Here is a 14,074-nt window from a genome sequence, read left to right as displayed (position 1 = left end):
CTCGATGGGCGCTTCGACTACAGGACTATCAATTTACCATCAAACAGAGACCCGGAAAAGAGTAGAACCCTGCATATTTCCTCTCGATACATCCACAGGACACCTGCGGACAAGAACCGTCCATAGCTGACCAGTACATAAGATATGTCATCCACAGCAACACGCCGCAAGGACTTGACATGGATCACATAACTCGTGAGTCCAACACTGACCAAGGAATACAAGTTATTCTACGATGCCTAGAAACAGGGCGATGGAAACACGCCAAACAGATCCGAGAGACGGTGAGTGAAGACATCAAGCAGGACATCACGTGTTTCCTAGCCGTGAAAGAGGAGCTTTCAAAGTCAGATGAAGGGCTGCTGCTGAAAGGCACAAAGCTTGTGATACCGCGCAGACTGCGGCAGAAGGTATTAGAACTCGCCCATGAAGGACACCGAGGGATCGTATCCACCAAAAGGATGCTAAGGCAGAAAATATGGTTCCCGCAACTGGACATCTCGGTAGAGGAACTATTGCAAGACTGCCCCACCTGCGCGCTTGTAAAGCCACACACAGCCCCGGAACCCCTGAACATGACCGCACTGCCCGAGGGAACCTGGGAGGAGATAGCTGTTGATCACATTGGACCCATGGAAGGAGGGGAATGCATTCTGGTAGTCGTGGATGAATATTCAAGATACCCCGACCTACAGATAGTCCCGTCCACATCAGCACATCATACCATACCAGCCCTAGATCGGATGTTTGCAACATACGGAGTACCCAAGGTAGTAAAGTCCGACAATGGACCTCCGTTCACAGGGCAAGACTTCCAAAGGTTCTCAGAATACATGGGTTTTAGACACAGGAAAGTGATGCCTCTGTGGCAACAGGCCAATGGATCAGTTGAGAGGTTCATGAGTAACATTAAACGCACCACCCAAATTGCTCGCATCACTGGAGAGCCGTCGAGAAGTTGCTATACCAACTCATGAGAGACTACAGAAATACGCCACACAGCACCACTGGAAAGACGCTATCAGAAGTGATGTTTGGGCGAACGATACGAACACGACTACCACATGTGACTGTTGTTGAAGATTGATATGAAAAGGACATAGAAATGAGAAAGAAAGACACCCTCATGAAAGAGAACATGAAAAGGACCGCCGATGCCACACGAAGAGCAAAAGCGAATGACTTGACACCCGGAGACATGGTAGTGGTTCGTCAACCGCAGCATAGGAAAAACATAGCCCCGTTCAGTGAGGAACCACTCATCATTGTCAAAAGGAAGGGATCACTCATCACAGCGGAGGGAGACCGTCGGCCCATAACGAGAAACTCATCTCACTTCAGACGGATGCCGAGAGCCCCAACTCCAGGTGACACAAACCTGAGTGAAGACTTCACCCAATGGGATGCTCCCTAAGAAGGAGACAGAGAAGACTCCGAAGGAGACATGACCCCAGAGATCGGGCCAGACCCGTTGGCCAGAACAGAGTGTCGGCCAACGAGAACGAGAAAGAAACCCCATTGCCTCATTGAGGAAATGAACTGAGCCGGACTTAAAGTTTAGTGACGGGAGGGTGTGGTGTTGCCACTCTCATCTTGTTAAGAGGATAAGTCCTCTTTCTGTGTTTGTTTATCCGTGGGCTGCGACCCACGTGTTGGGAGGCGGGGTTACCGCCCGGGAGTTAGTCCAGGTTGGAGAGCAGTCTAATAAAGACGTGTTGCACCCCAGCTCCGGTGTCGGCCTCGTTACTGTATGGGTGAGCGAGTGACTGATGATAGAGTGTGAGGAGGTCCACGCAGTAAGATATTACAGGGAGGAGGAAAGAATACGCAAGTGGGCACAGCCTGGCGGAAGTACAAGCGAATCAGCAACCCGGCAGTCTCCTGTGCATTATTACTATTATACAACAGATCTGTCACCCAAATCTGTAGGCGGTAGGACTGCTTAAAAACCTGTAGCCTACTGCAAAATAGCAATATTTTTCACTGAATAATCCGAAGAAAATGCCGAAGTACCCAACTAAATCAGGAGAGTTGGCATGCGTGTAAGTGTGAGGTATTAAACCTCCGAAGAAAAGAACGTGAAAAGGGGTTCGTGGATTGGAGGCTGGGCCTCAAAGTTAAGTACTGGGACGAGGAAGAGGCACATAGATGTAATGGTCTTTCCATTATTCATTATCTGGCCATGTTTGTTTAGTTTACACTTTCTGCGCATGCTCTTTCCAGTATCACATTTCTGCTAAAGCTCCGCTGTATGTCTCTCTTCACCGAGCATGCTGCCTCCGTTATCTCCCTGCTGCACATGCTCCACTGACCCTAATCAAGCACTTCGCATGTGCTTCTAGTATGACGTTTGTGAGCATGGTCATTTTCTTACCATCTGAGCTCTGCGCATACTGCTTGTACCATCTCGTTGATGCGCATGCTCTCTGAGTAAGTGTTTCAGCTGTGAGCGTGCTACTTCCCGTGTCTCCTTTCTGCGCATGCTCCTTGGGTAGACGTTTCAGATGTGTCCGTGTGTTCCCGTTCCCCCTTTCTGCGCATGCTCCTTGGGTAGACGTTTCAGATGTGACAGTCCTGCTTCTTAGTGTATATTTTATGCGCATGCTCCTTGGGTAAGGTTTCAGCCGTGAGAGTGGTGCTTCCGTTGTCTCTTTTCTGCGCATGCTCTATGGGTAGATGTTTCGGATGTGTCCGTGCTGTTCCCGTTCCCCCTTTCTGCGCATGCTCCTTGGGTTTAGTTTCAGCTGTGAGTTTCTACTTCCGGTGTCTCCTTTCTGCGCATGCTCCTTGGGTTTAGTTTCAGCTGTGAGTTCCTACTTCCCGTTCCCCCTTTCTGCGCATGCTCTCTGGTGTCTACTCGGTACTGCGCATGTCTGTCCTCCAGCGCTGCACCCCAGCCTCGCTGCCCAAGGCGCTAGGTAGCTCAGTCTTCTGAGCCGTGGCTGCGTTCCTGCCCCCCCCCCATCAGGCATGACACTTCCTTCCACAAACACCTCATGGCCCGGAGAGTCCTGATTGTGTATTATGAGGCCAGCCGGTGAAATAAACTGACTGGCCAGAAGCATGGGTAAGAAATGGCTAACTGGATTAAAACCAGTATGCACTTTAAATGAACCATTCGGTCCTTGGAAATGTGGTCTGCTTAGGAAAGTGGACCTCATGTTTATTTTGGCAACGTTGTATGGACACTCTTGAGAACTGTAGATGCACATATGACCGGCGTCTTCTTTCTGCGCATGCTCTTTGGGTAGATGTTTCAGATGTGACAGGTTGCTTCCGGTTTCCCCTTTCTGCGCATGCTCCTTGGGTTTAGTTTCAGTTGTGAGTTCCTAATTTCCGTTCCCCCTTTCTGCGCATGCTCCTTGGGTTTAGTTTCAGCTGTGAGGTCCTACTTCCGATGTCTCCTTTCTGCGCATGCTCTTTGGGTAGATGTTTCAGATGTGACAGGCTGCTTCCGGTTTCCCCTTTCTACGCATGCTCCTTGGGTTTAGTTTCAGTTGTGAGTTCCTACTTCCCGTTCCCCCTTTCTGCGCATGCTCCTTGGGTTTAGTTTCAGTTGTGAGTTCCTACTTCCCGTTCCCCCTTTCTGCGCATGCTCCTTGGGTTTAGTTTCAGCTGTGAGTTCCTACTTCCCGTTCCCCCTTTCTGCGCATGCTCTATGGGTACATGTTTCAGCTGTGAGCGTGCTGCTTCCGGTGTCTCCTTTCTGCGCATGCTCCTTGAGTTTAGTTTCAGCAGTGAGTTTAACTTCCCGTTCCCCCTTTCTGCGCATGCTCTCTGGTGTCTACTCAGTACTGCGCATGTCTGTCCTCCAGCGCTGCACTCCAGCCTCGCTGCCCAAGGCGCTAGGTAGCTCAGTCTTCTGAGCCGTGGCTGCGTTCCTGCTTCCTCCTGCCCCCCCCGCCCCCATCTCTTGCTCTATTGTTAAAGGGAAAATGCTGCACAAGCTCTGAAGCAATCCCATGGCATAATTTACCGCAGCTGAGTGACAGGCCTATTGCACACGCTTGTGGTGAGAAAAGTGTCCTTTTAGGGTAATGTTGACTTGTCTCTGCTGTTCCTTCACGCTCCTTCTGTTAAGCCTTTCCCCTGTGTTTGTGATTTATAGGGGGCGAGGCAGCTCCCTCTTTGGATATTTCTTAAATATATTTTCTCTGGATGTGGTGTACATTCTTGGAGATTAATTAATCCTATGGTAATATTTTCTTTCTCCAGACCTGAATACACTATTGGTGCGTTGCAGTGTCCCGCAGGCAACAGAAGGTAAATAGCTGCTGTGATATATGCATGTCTCTCTGCACAGGGTGTTCTTTGCTTCTGCAGCAGTTTGTCTCCTGTCCTGAGTGCACTCCATGCCCCCTTCTTCCCTTTCTCTACTCTTTGCCCCCCCACCCCTGCCTCATGCCCAGGGATGCCCCCTATTGCACTGAGTAAAGGAGGACAACTTGCAACCCATCCAGAGAGTATTAGATCTAACAACTGTAGGTGCATTGGTTACAGTGGTGCAAGAACTAGTTACAGTGGTGCATGACAAAGCATATGACGTGTACCCAGTTCAATAGGTTACAGGGAACATGAGTACGCAGGCGTGATGCGCAGAGCCAGGTTTTGAGTGCTTTGCAGAAAGCAAGGTGTGAGGGTTCGTTTCTAAGGGTGAGTGGCAGGGAATTCCATTGTTTGGCAGCAATTAAAGGGACGCTAGCGCCACCTGCTTTGGCTTGTTTGACTCGACTTGGGGATTATGAGACGGTGGGAGTGGTGGTGGTGTTCTTGTGGGTCTGGAAGAGCCTGTTCTCATTACTTTCGAGGCAAGGTAAAGGAAGGCGGTGTGAGTGATGCACTTGTGAGTGATGGCAAGAGTTTTGAATAGGACCCATTCTTTGATCGGGAGCCAGTGGGCTTCGCGTAGGGCGGCAGATTTTTTTAAATTAGTTGTTTATTAGTTTGCTCAACAAACGTTTACAACATCAACAGTATGTAATAAACAAAGGTTAAAAACACAATCTTCTTATCATGGTAAACCATAATATAAAACAAAATACTAGCCTCAGAGAAGGAAGAGATCCATTCACATAACAACCGTTCTCATAGATTACATCCTGTTAAATTACATCTGCAATACAGAGCACTGCTCTACCTGAATGTGTAGATCTCAGTCTCCACTATGCGTAATAAACAAGCATCTCACAATAATACTGCGAGTATACATAGGGCCTCATTACACGGATGGCGGTAATGGTTAACGGTCACCGTTAATGGTAACGGTGACCGTTAACCGTTACCGCCTTACTACGAGGTCCCTTAGTGGGTTGGTGCTTTAACGCCTGCTTTTTGCAGGCATTAAAAACCAACCCGCTAAGGGACCTTAGTGCTAATTACGGCACCGCAAAATTGTGGTGCCGTAATTAGCACCTTCCCCATTCCCATTATGCCCTATGAGGCAAATATGGGAATGGGGAAGGGCAGTGGTGGAAGGGGGAATTACCGCCCCGCCAACCTTGGAATGGGGCGGTAATTCCCCCTTCCACCAAGGCGGTGCCGGTATTTTACCGGCATGGACCAAGGTGCTAATAGCACCTTGGTCCATGTGCTAATACCGCCATCCGTGTAATGAGGCCCATAGACTTCTCAACAGAACATTTCATCCTTCATAGTGTACATCATCAAAGTGATGTATAAACCACATAATCAGAGTGGATGACCAGCAAACACCTATCACAAAATCCAGCCACATAAATTGGTTTCTCATAAACAATAAACCAAAGTTATACATAAAACACAAAACAACATTATGGCCCTCATTACAAGGCAGGCGGTGGACCATGGTGCTGCTAGCACCATGGTCCATGCCGGATTCCGCCATGGTGGATGGCGGAATTACCGCCCCATTCCAAGGTGAGTGGGGCGGTAATTCACCATTTGCCCTTCCCCATTCCCATTTTTGCCCCATAGGGCATAATGGCGATGGGGAAGGCGCGAATTACGGCACCGTAAATTACGGTGCCGTAATTAGCACCAAGGTCGCTTAGCGCCTTGGACTTTAACGCCTGCAAAAAGCAGGCGTTAAAGTGTGAATCAGGCGTTAAGGGTTTAACGGCGCCAACGCTCTTTATGGCGCCGTTAACCCCTTAACGCCTGACTTGTAATGAGGGCCTACGTGTTTTTTAATTAATTCAAAGCAGAAATACTGGCATTCTTCATACTTGTGATATCATTTTTTCCAGTTCTACATTTAACAGCACAAGACATTTTGAAACAGCCAATATGGTCTTTGTTGTATATCCCCACATACATGCCATCCACAACCATTCCCTGGCTAGCAACGTCGTACCGATCATGCCAGGTCCCAGTTATTGTGCGTATCTTATCAAAGTGTTTTCAGTAGATTACAAGATGTTTTAGGGTTTATTATTGTTCTGATTCATTACAAAAGCGGCTCCGTATAGGAGCACCTACTGCAGATTTATTTCCCCATTTCAATGTCCTTTCATGGGTGTACATCAAATTTAGCTTAAAGCAAAGATGTACATGCCACAGTTTATTGCAAGGAAACTTTAATAGATACGTCCTCCGGGGCGTCCGCTTTGCCGTACACTAACGGCAGATATGTGTTCTCTTTTGGGAATTTTGAGAGCTGCTTGAAGTGCATTGTTTTGGATTATTTGGAGTTTCAATAGGTTTTTTGCTGTAGTGCCAGCAAAGAGGATGTTGCAGTAATCCAGTCTTGAGCCTATTATGGCTCTGGTGATGGAGAGGTAATTCTCAGTGGATAAGAATGGTTTGGCTGTGTTAATCAATTTGGTGTAGTAGGCAGCTGAGGAGGCGATGGCGCTGACTTGACGTGACATGGAGAGGGTGGCATCGAGGTAGACTCCTAAGGTTTTACCGATGGGGAGACAAGGATCTGTATGTTATCAATTGTGAAAGTGCTGTATTGGTTGGTTAGTACGTTTAGGGTTTCCTGTGAGCCTACTAGGAGGATTTCAGTCTTATCACTGTTAAGGCAGAGACGGTTGGCTGACATCCAGGCCTCAATAGTGGAGTAGGCAGTGTTGTGCGCCTTGGCGTCAGTTTCGTAGTTACCGGAGAGTGGGAGTAGGATTTGGGTGTCATCAGCATACTTAGTGTAAGCTATACCAATGGAGTCTAGGATGTCAAATAGAGGCTTCGTGAAAATGTTGTAGAGAGTGGGAGAGATATAGGACCCCGGAGGGACTCAGCAGTGGAGGGTGATGGGAGCTCCACAAGCCTGATCTGAGAACACTCTCATGGCTCTTCCTTGCAGGGATGAGCTGATCCAGGCTGTGGCATTAGGTGAGAAGTGTGCTGAGAAAGTGAGGTGGTGACAAAGAATGTTGTGGTCCACTAGATTAAATGCGATTGATAGGTCCAAGAGGAGGAGTAGGGCAGGTTTGCCTGCATCCTTTATATCAAGTTACTTTTTAAGCTCAAGCAGAGCAGATTCTGTGCTGTGACCAGGGCGAAAGCCAGATTGACGTAGGCCCAGGATAAGGTTTGTTTTTGAGGAAGTGTTGGACCTGTGCTTTGTGAACGATTTTTTAAAAGGAAAGGGACAGTAGTTATGGGTCCGTAGTTGTTTAGAAGAGGCCGGGTAAAGTGACAGCTTGTTTAGAAGTGGTCGTACCCAGGCTTCCTTAATGCTAGGAGTGATTAGTCCAGAAGGAAAAGAGGCATTGATAACTGCTGTGAGAAATAGGGCTAGTGTGATAGCAGTCTTTAATGATCGTGGCTAGACAGTCATCACCTTTGCAGTTCTAAGGTTTGAGGTGTTTTAGGAGGGTGAGGACTAAGTTCTGTGACATCATTGAAGGAGAAGAGGGGGATATCCTCCTGGGCAGAGGGGTTAGTGGTGGGTGTGGCTGAGGGTGAGGGCAATGCGTTTTGGTTGGGATTGTGCTCTGCAGAAGGTTACGTTTGTTGAGCATGGCGGTTTGGATGTTAGAACACCACGATTCGTCTTTAGTTATGACCTGCGTGGTAGGAGCTGGTGATTCTAGTTCTCTGAAGATGGCAAAGATTTTCTTAGTTCCAGATTTTGCATTGGTAATCCTAGTGTTGAAGGAGGCGGATTTGGGCGAGGTGATTGCCTTTTTGTATTGGGTGGCTATCTTGTTGAATTCTAGTTTTGTGGATTCAAGTGGGTTAGTTTCCCAAGTGGAGAGGGCAGTGCATTTCAAGGAGAAGAGTTCCAGTAGCTCTGGGGTGAACCAAGCATTTGCCTGTCTGGCAGTTTTGATTTTCCTGCTGACACTGGAGCTATGGCATTGAGTGCATTCTTTAGTGCAGAGTTGTATAGATCAGCTAGAAAGATGCGATCGTTGGAAAAAGGAGGTTTGAAAGCCGGGGTTACTACATAGTGCAGTAGCCTCGATTTGGTTACTTTCCTTGAACTGGGGAATGCGGTAGTTGAGTGGTGAGAGGTTTTTTATCGTAGGCATGTGGATGTAAAAGTGGATGATATGGTGCCTGTCCAGGGGCAGGGGGCATTGGAGCAGATGGATAGACAGTAATTGTGGTTGGCTATCCAGTCCAGGATGCAGCCTTTAGAGTGGGTGGGGTTAGTGATTGATTGATTGGTTGAACCCCAGGGTGTCTAGAGCTTTGGCAAGAGATTTGGCATGTGAATCCTCAGGGTCATTGAATCCGAGGTTCAGGCCTCCTAATAGAATGGACTTAGAGGAGTAGGTGTATGTGGTTCTTATGGAAGTCAGCCATGGGGATGGGGGGGGAAACAATATGAATAGTGATGGTGCAGTTAGGGGAGGTGGTAAGTTTGAGGGACAAAACGTCACTGTTACCTTCAAAGGAATTGGTGACCTGTCGTAGGAAGAGGGATTCCTTGGCAATGATGGCCACTGCACCGCCTTTGGTGTGTAGGCGCTCCAGACGGTAGATGTTGTAGCCTTGCGGTAGGGCTAAGGATAAGGCTGTGCCAGAGGCTTCATGTAGCGAAGTTTCGGAGATGACTAATAGGTTCAGGTTTGTGTGCGGTGAGCAGGTCACAGATATCCAGAGCATGTGCTGGGAGGCAGCAGGAATTAATGAGGGCACATTGGAATGAGGCAAGTGGTTTGGTGGGCTGCATAGGGAGGCTGCTGATTACACCAGGGATGGTGGTGGCAGGGGGGCTGGCTGAGTGAGCTGTACTTAACTTGGAGTCCAAGTGGGTGGATGTATTGCTGCTGGTGGTGTTGATATTGGCGGTCTGGGCGAGGTGGCTGTGGCAGGTGCAGCACAGGGTAGTTGGCTAGGGATGCCTGCAAATGAGAATGTGGGGCTGCCTGGGTTCATAAGTGTGGAGTATTCTTTCCTTAGATTAGGCAGGGAGTTAGTTCTTTTTATGTGAGTGTGGGTGGTGGTGACTGGGGCAGAGCATGGACTAGGGTGGGTGGGCTCTCTGTGTATTGATGCCGTGAAGGGAGGTAGGGGCACAGTGGGTTGTGAGTGTGCAGTTAGAGAGGTTTTTGGTTTACTGTCACTGTTGCGCGAGTGACGAGCCAGGCTAGCGTGGTTGTGTTTGGCTGCTGAGGTTTGGGTGCGCAGGGCGAGTAGGCGATTTCTTGAAGATGTGCCTCTTGGGCAAGAGTGGCAGTAAGTTGGTAGTGTGCGAGCATGCAACATTGTTAGTCTGCAGTTGCACAGTGTCTGTGTAGGGAAGGGGAATGCATTGATGGCTGGGTCGGTAGCTAAGGGTGTGATGGGAGAGGGAGAAAGGAGGTCGTTGGTAGCTGTGGAGGTAGCAAGCTCAGTGTGTTTTGAGGGCACAAGGGTGCACGGTGTGTTACGCGGGGCTGGCCATGAGGGCGAGAGGTTGAGTGGGCGGATAGGATGAGTATTGCTTTTCGGGATGGTGTTTCAGGGTTCTTGTGGTTCCTGAATCGTAGGGCTGATCGTGTGTGGAGGTTGGTGAGGGTACAATGTCCTTTCATTACAGGATGTTTTTTACGCTGGGTTTTTACAGTGGATTTTTTTTTTTTTTTAAATTTCACTTTTATTGATTTTTAAAAGCTCGGCAGTCGCATAAATGCAGCTTACATCTCTTGGTTACAAAGAAAGCGAGCATGTAAGTAGTATAACAATCAGTTATGTCGCATACCTGAGAGAGAAAAAAAAAAAAAAAACATTGTTCCCGAACATATCCCACCCCTAATTCCCACCCCCCGCACATGATATCAAACCAGAACTTAAAGAGAGCATTAAACAACACCAATAAACCGTCATTTCAGTCATGGCAGTGGGCATAAAAGTCGCGCATTGATTTAACAGACACGTACTCGAATCAATCCAGGCGTTAAGCCTTCATAGCTTTAGATATAGCATGTGTCAGACACATTTTACAACGCATATACGGAGCGAAACTCCGACCAGGTGTTCTCTACCGTGGGACGATCCCCATTCAATGCTGCAGTCAGGCACTCCATTCTGTAAATGCTCAATGCGACTGCTCGCCATTCACTCTTGCTGGGGAGCGTGGGTCTCTTCCATGTCATAGTAAGGCATGCTCGAGCAGCCATCAATAGACCCTGCACCATTTTGCATGCCACCACTATTTTATCCCCATCCTCAGTTAAGGAAAACAAAACGAGCAGTGGATGCATCTCTCTTTCCTCCCCATCAAGGTCCCTGATCCAGCTAAGGACTTCTGACCAATAGAGTTGGACCTTTGCGCATCCCCACCACATATGCCAATAATCGGCCCGCCTCCCACATCCCCTCCAACAGTTCGGGCTCACTCCCTGGTACATCTTGGCCAGCCGGGCAGGGTCGTATTGCCATCTGTATAGTAGTTTGATAGCATGTAATTTATATTGGCACGAAAGGGAAGATTTCGCCGTTCTTCTGCACATTTGTAACCATAGTTTTGGGGAGATTTGCCTGCCCATATCAGCTTCCCATTTGCTCTTGAGTGTCAAGGAGGGTTTAATATCGATTTCAATGAGTGCGAGGTACATAGCACTGATCAGACCTTTGGAGCTAGTGCATAAATCAAGGATCTTTTCAAACGGTGTGAGGTCTCTTTGTAACTGTTGCTTCCATATGGGTCTGGTCATTACCCCCTTGAGTCTAAGATACAGGAAAACCGAGAGGCTACCTATGCCGAGGGCTTCCTGCAACTCCTGAATGGTAATAAAGGAGTCATTGCGGCGCAGTTGTCCTGCCCTTTCTAGCCCCACCTGGTACCATGCTTCATAACTCCCTGGTTCAGGAATAGCGTCGCGGATCCCTGGTGACCAGAGATGCCCCAGTGGGGCGGGCCACGTTGTGACACCCACCATTTTCCTCCCTGGTTTCCATATCGACCATATCGTGCCTATGATGGGGTGGGATTTGACAGTGTTACGTAGTTGTGGTCCGGGCACCCATAGCCATTCACTCATGATAAAGGGACGGAGGTGGTAATTATCAAGCGCTATCCACTGGGGTTCTGACTGCTGTCTGAAATGTGGGACAAGAACCCTAAGCTGAGTGGCTCTATAGTATGTCTCAATATCTGGGAGGCCCACCCCAGCGTTATCCTTTCTAAGTTGAAGGAGGGATCTCGGGATTCTTGGCTTTTGGCCTTGCCATAGAAAGGTTAATATCAATTTCCTTGTGTCTGTAAAGTAGTCTGGGGGCATTTTAATAGGGAGCATTTGAAATAGATACAATATTTTAGGGAGCAGGACCATTTTTACAGCATTTAGATGCCCTAGCCACGAGATGGTAAGTTTGGACCACCTTTGGACATCTTTCTGGAGAGCAAGGGACATTGGGGGGAAGTTGGCCTCATACAGGGATCCAAGGTCACGGGTGACGTTAATGCCCAGGTATCGGAGCGTAGTGAGGCTGACCTTAACGCCCAAGGGGGCGAAGCGCTCGGCATCCGTGTCTCTGCGGGTGTCTATTGGAAGGAGGACAGACTTGCCCGTATTGATTTTCAATCCCGCCAGCGCTCCATACTCCTCAATAATACTAAGTGCTGCCGGGATCGAGTCTAAAGGGTCGGTCACATGTAGCAAAATATCATCTGCGTATAGGCCCAATTTATATTCCCGGTCGCCCACCGTGATACCCTTAACTCTGGTGTCATTTCTCAGTTTTTGTGCCAACGGTTCCAGAGACATCACGAATAGGATCGCTGACAGTGGGCAGCCTTGCCTTGTGCCTCTCTCAAGGGGAAACCAACGAGAGTATCCCCCGTTCACCGCCACGGACGTCACGGGGGAGCTATAGAGTGCTTTAATGGCACGGGAGAGCTGTGGTCCCAGCCCGTATGAACTCAATACCCTCTCCAGGAATTCCCAAGAGACCCGGTCAAAGGCCTTCTCGGCATCCAAAGACAGAAGAGACGGGTCTCCCTCCATCTCCTTTGCTTCGTGGATTAAATGCAGCGTTTTTCTCATTGTATCCGCGCCCTGTCTGCCAAGGACAAAGCCAACTTGGTCGGAGTTTAGCAGCCTAGGGAGGAATGTCTCTAACCGGGCTGCAATCACTCTGGCATAAATCTTCGCATCGATATTAAGCAAGGAGATGGGGCGGTAAGAGCTACAGTGTCTGGGGTCACGGCCCTCTTTTGGGATGACCGCGAGGAGGGCTTGTGAAAAGGATGGAGGTGCCTGGCCTGTGATAAAGATGTGGTTAAACAGTGATGTAAGAAAAGGAGCAATGAAGGGGGAGAACGTTTTATAGAACCCAGGCGTGAATCCATCGTCCCCTGGAGCTTTGCCTGTTTTCAACCTCTTGATGGCCTCTATGACTTCCTCTTCAAGGACAGGCATGTCTAAGGAATCCGCTTCAGTGGGTGATAGTGTGGGGATCTGCAATTCCTTCAGATATGCATCTATACTTCCTACGGGGGGGGGGCGGGTCACATGTATATAGGTCTTCATAAAAATAGGCAAATGCTTCCTGTATGTCCTCAGGGGCCGTGACTACCGTGTCTGTGAGAGTGCCATCCAGTCTCTCGATCGTTTCAACCCATCTCTCCGCTTTTTGTGCGCGGAGGCGGGCCGCCAAGAGAGCGTCGGCCCTGTCACCCTTCTCATAGTACTTCTGCTTAAGATACTGCAGGGTCTGGGCCGTCTTACCGGCGATGAGTATTCTCAACTCCTCCCTCAGACGGCGGACTTCGGCAATATGTGCAGACCTCTCGGATGGGGATGACTGTGCCATGTCCTGGGCCCTCCCAAGCCTTTCCCTTATATCTGTCTCCACCAGGGCACGTTCACGTTTTTTATCGGCTCCCTCTTTTATTAATATTCCCCTCAGCGTCGCTTTGGCGGCCTCCCAAACGTGTAACTTCCCCACCTCCCCTGTATCATTTATATGGAAAAACTGTTTTATTTCATTCTCCAGGTTTTCTCTGAAGACCAAATCGGCCCATAGAGAATCGTTACATCTCCATTTGGAGTTTCGTGGGGCTAGGTCGTGCCAGGGTATGTCCACCGTCACCATATCATGATCCGTCCAGGCGGAGGTATGTATACTAGCTGCCTGCATTATACGCAAGAGATGTTCTGAGAGAAAAATGTAATCAATGCGCGTAAGCGTGTCATGGGGGAGGGAATGGAAGGTGAAGCCTCTCTCCAACGGGTGTAAGTGACGCCAGGAATCAGTGAGGCCAAAGAGGTCAAGGGTCAGTTTGATGCTTGCCTCGTTTGACGTACCGGGTGGGTCTGCTGCGTCTGCTTTGGATTGTCTATCTAAGGAGCTGTCCATCCACGTATTAAAATCCCCGCCGAGGACCGTGTGTCCTCTGGCCATTCCAAAGACCTTTTCACTGATTCTATGCAGAAATCTGTTCTGCCCCTGGTTAGGTGCGTAGAGCGTGGCGAGGGTGACTATCGTGCCCCTTATGTTAGCAATGACTATGAGAGCCCTCCCCTCCTGATCTGTCCATGTCTCCATAATAGTGCTCCGCAGGCCCTTGCGGATTATGATTTCCACCCCCGCTTTCTTCAAAGTGCCCGAGCTCCAAAAGGTGGGCCCAACCTCCCGTGATGGAATCATTCTCTCCTCACCCTTCCGATATCTCGTTTCCTGAAGAAAGAGAATGTCGATCTTCGATCTCTTA

At 48.9% G+C, this 14,074-nt stretch overlaps 1 protein-coding gene across 2 annotated transcripts in view; it reads left to right on the top strand.

Annotated features, from left to right (window-relative positions):
* Window positions 1-4,214: 4,214 nt before the first annotated feature.
* LOC138498198 (zinc finger protein 84-like) overlaps window positions 4,215-14,074 on the top strand; it is a 213,192-nt gene continuing 203,332 nt past the window's right edge. For both annotated transcript variants that reach the window (XR_011278715.1, XM_069622075.1), the window contains exon 1: window positions 4,215-4,263. The gene's annotated coding sequence lies outside the window, so the exon portion shown is untranslated. The remainder of the gene's footprint in view (window positions 4,264-14,074) is intronic.

Source organism: Ambystoma mexicanum, chromosome 5q (assembly GCF_040938575.1).
Source record: "Ambystoma mexicanum isolate Mex_15411 chromosome 5q, UKY_AmexF1_1, whole genome shotgun sequence".
In the NCBI taxonomy this organism is placed as follows: domain Eukaryota; kingdom Metazoa; phylum Chordata; class Amphibia; order Caudata; family Ambystomatidae; genus Ambystoma; species Ambystoma mexicanum.
This window is presented reverse-complemented; position numbering and strand designations above follow the sequence as displayed.